This window comes from Micromys minutus (assembly GCF_963924665.1).
Source record: "Micromys minutus genome assembly, contig: SCAFFOLD_215, whole genome shotgun sequence".
NCBI classification, from domain to species: domain Eukaryota; kingdom Metazoa; phylum Chordata; class Mammalia; order Rodentia; family Muridae; genus Micromys; species Micromys minutus.
The window spans coordinates 143,274-147,500 of record NW_027667754.1 but is presented as its reverse complement, the minus strand read 5'-3'; positions in this window follow the sequence as shown (position 1 = coordinate 147,500).

The window sequence follows — 4,227 nt, the reverse complement described above, 5'->3', positions numbered from 1 at the left end:
ATAATCCCCCACACACCAATCAATAAAAATGGGTATCTGTGCGGTCTCATGTTTGTTGCTGTTGTTGTGGTTGCTGTTGTTTCTCCTATCTGTGAATCCACACGTATAATTTTTCCACGTATTGTATTTCAAAACAAGTGCTTGTTGTGATTCTCATTTTATTCAAGGGTACTCACTAGATCAGAGGAGCTGGCAGACCTGACCTAGGTACGAGGAATTGTTTTGCAATGGATTGGTATTGTGAATTTCTTTCGTTCCTGATCCATGGCCACTGTCTCTGTTCTATAGTTACACACAATAAGCATGCACCCATACCAACCACCCAACAGCATTTCCTGAACCCACCCATGTATAAGCTTTTACAGTACTCGATTTCTAGATACTGATATACAGGGCTTATGTGCAGAAACCCCTGACACAGCTAAAGGAAAGAAGAGTCAAATAGATGCAATTAATTTGGAATAAACCAAACATACTAAGAAAAAGAGAAGGCAGTAGTGGGATGGTTAGGCTTATAGAAGATGGGCAAACACTGGCACATGCACACACACACACACACACACACACACACACACACACACCTACACACACACACACACACACACACACACACACACACACACACACACAAAACCCACCTAGGATGAAATAAAGGAGTGGGAGGATGAGACAGGCAACATGGTAATGCAAACCTTTGATATCTTTAGGGAGGCCGAGATGGAGGGAGGCAGGATTTACTTGAGAGGCCAGCCTGGTCTGTCTAGTATGTTTTGGCACCATGTGGAAAAACGTTGTCTCTCGTAAATGAGCATATACGGGGAAATCTATCCATTCGTGTACCTATGCGAGGCTCAGAGGGCGAAGCTGCTGCCTATTAAGGTCTAGGTAGAATCTCAAGGAAGGCCTAGATGAAATGTGAAGGCCTGGGTCAGATTGGTTAAGGCCTAGGCTAAGCTCTCGCCTGGCTAGCTTACCATTTTGTGCTGTTACTGATATTATAAAGACGCTTTCTCATATGTCCGTGTATGTGGACAAATGACTTTCTGGTTGGCAGGTCGAGACATAAATGTTAGACAAGGCGAGTCCCCTGCCACTGTCCAATTCCCCAACTAATGGGAGCAGCATAAGTGGGTGGCCAAGATGTGTTCCTAGAGAAATTCACCTATCCCTGAATCCAGATGGGTGAAGTAACTTGGTATAGATTTTTGTGGATTTTAGACATATGCAGTTCTGGACTTTCCCCCTACCCCACCCCACCCCACATGCTGAGCCAGGTGCCTGACAACCTGATTTTATTATTTAGCGTGTTTTCACCCTTAGATGAGAAAGCTTGGAGAGCAATGAATTCAGTGGACAGACACCACTCACACTGCAGCCAGGGAGGAGTTTCGGGCTATCAGACATTGTGGAATTCATGTGAGCTTCCTTTGCTTTGCTTTGCTTTGTTGGGCCAAACTTGACAGGTTTTATTTTATTTGATTAAGCTAGCTAGCTTGCCTCTTTATCCCGGCAAGGTTCCAAGACTGCCTTGGTGAGATCAGAAAGGAGGCCAGAACCAAAGTCTTTTCGATACAGCTGAGACTACCTATCAGCACATTTGGAAGGACTAAGGTCTCTCCTTCACAAGTCTCAGATGGCCCTTTCCCCTTCAGTCCCTCCTTCCTTCCCTCCTTCCCTCCCTTCCTCATGACCCATTTTCCCTCTTCCATCATTCACTCAATAAGATAAAGTAAATAAATCGAAGAAATTTACAGTTGTTTATTTGTTTGAGCTACCTAAATTCTCCGTCGATACCTCCACTTTCCCTCCCCCACCCCCACACCGCCTTTTCCCTGTGTGTGTTGGTGGGGGAGGGGCTGGAGATCTGTAAGTCCCTGCTGGCATGTGAACTATTTGCCCTGACCTTCCTTGCCTCTTAACTGCCTGCAAAGCCATGTCTCTCCAGAAACAAGTTTTCTGCATGAAATCAGTGAGTGAGTGGGTGAGTGAGTGAGTGAGTGAGTGAGTGAGTGATGATTTCAGTGTCAGAGTCTGAACACTAACTCACTGTCTTCTCAGTTCCATCTTGCTCTGGCTCCTGCAACTGACTGAACAAAACAATAGGCACCGATCTAGCTCTTTACAAATGCTAATGGAGTTGTTAACACACCTGAACAGAAAGAGGAAGACTTCATTCAGTCGTTCTCAACCCAGCCTCGCCCTGCCATCTTAGGGATTTCAAAGGCCAGGCTGCATCTGAGCCACACTTACAGAATTTGGTATTTCTACTTAATGTTTAGTGTTTAGGTAAATAAGGCTTGTGAATTGCTGGAAAGATGGCTAAGAGGTCCTGAGTTCACTTCACCAGCAACCAGCATGCCTATCCTATCTATCCACTCCTTTTATTTTATTTTACATATTTTTTTTTTATTTTATACACCTTATATCTCACGTCATCATATAGGTGGCTCCCTTTTTCTTAACTTTGATAGCCCAACTGGGACAGAATTGCACACTACCTAGATAGCTGGAAGTGGTTGGATATGCAGAAAAATTAAGTTTTGCTGTTGGTTTCTCTCTCTCTCTCTCTCTCTCTCTCTCTCTCTCTCTCTCTCTCTCTCTCCATCCCCTAGCTTTTTCAGACATAGTTTCTCTGTGTAGTCCTCAGTAGACCAGGCAGGACTCAAACTCTGAGATTCACCTTCCTCTTTCTCCCAAGTGCATTTTTTTGGGTGGGGTATAGGGGTGGTATAGGACGAGAAAAGACTTAAAAGTCCCCCCCCCTCTTCCTCCCTCCCTCCCTCCCACCCTCCCACCCTCCCTCCCTCCCTTCTCCTCCTCCTCCTCCTCCTCCTCCTCCTCCTCCTCCTCCTCCTCCTCCTCCTTCTTCTTCTTCTTTCTTTTTTTTCCCCCAAACCCTGCCTGTGCATGGTACATTCACAGAGAAAGGTGGCACATCTTCAGAAATTAGATGGTATTCAGCTGCTTGTTGGACTGATACTAAGAGATTGTCTTTGAATAATTTCTAGAGTTCTAGAGTTCTATTTTGGCTTCATTATTCTCATCACTAGGAATTGTTTTGGCATGGATTGGGATTGTGAATTTTTTGTGCTCTTCATTCACTTTCAATACATTCATCGGGCGAGGACAGGGTCAGACACTAATATCTGTACTTATATTACCTGTGAAATACAAACAGTGTAGTAAATAATCCTGGTCTCTGACTACCCTCCGTGTTTTGAAAATTAACAAATTTGCCCTTAGATGGTGCTTGGAATTAAAAAAAAAAATCAAAAGTTCTGTGGACAACAGTCCTACCATCTTTTAATTGCTTTCAGTTTTTCTCAGTTTACAGTGTCTTTAGGTCTCTCTCTCTCTCTCTCTCTCTCTCTCTCTCTCTCTCTCTCTCTCTCTCTCTTCTCTCTCTCTCTTCTCTCTCTCTCTCTCTCTCTCTCTCTCTCTCTCTCTCTCTCTCTCCTTCACCTCCTTCCTTCCTTCCTTTCTTCCCTCCCTCCCATGACCATCCAGAACTCCCCCCCCCATCTGTCTGCATCTTTGGGGAGTGGCAGAGGCAGACATAACAGACCAACCGACCTCCTGGTTGTCTTAGACACACTCTTTAGACCAGGTTGGCCTCAAACCTGTAAGAGCCTGCCTCTACATTTTAAATGCTAAGATAAAAGTTCCACAGCACTATGACCAGCTAAGATTCTTGTCCTTTTTTTATGATTCCGCCAGGCAGTAGTGGTGGTGGCAGCAGAGGGAGGTGGTTCACTGTAAATTTGTAGCCAGCTTAGTCTACGGACCAAGTTACGGGAAAGGAGTTTCAGGGTGGCTGATTGTGTTTATCTTTCCTTTTTTTTTTTTTAATTAAAGAATTGTTTATTTATTCAGTGTATGTGAGTACACACATACATTCAGACACACCAGAAGAGGGCATGACAGATGGATGTTAGCCACCATGTGGCTGCTGGGAATTGAACTCAGGACCTTTGGAAGAGCAGTCAGTGTGCTTAACTGATGAACCATCTCTCCAGCCCTGTTTATCTTCTATTATGTGTTTTAATTAAAAATAACAGAAAAAAAAAATCCTATCTATTTGTCTGGCATTTAAAAGTAGTGGACAAAAGCTGGAGGAAACCATGTGGCTGTGGACGCTATGCTGCTTCTGGCTGCTTTTGGGTGCAGAAACATATGCAGACTGGGTCCCCTAGAGGCTGGGGTGTGGAGAAACAAATGCGACCTGGA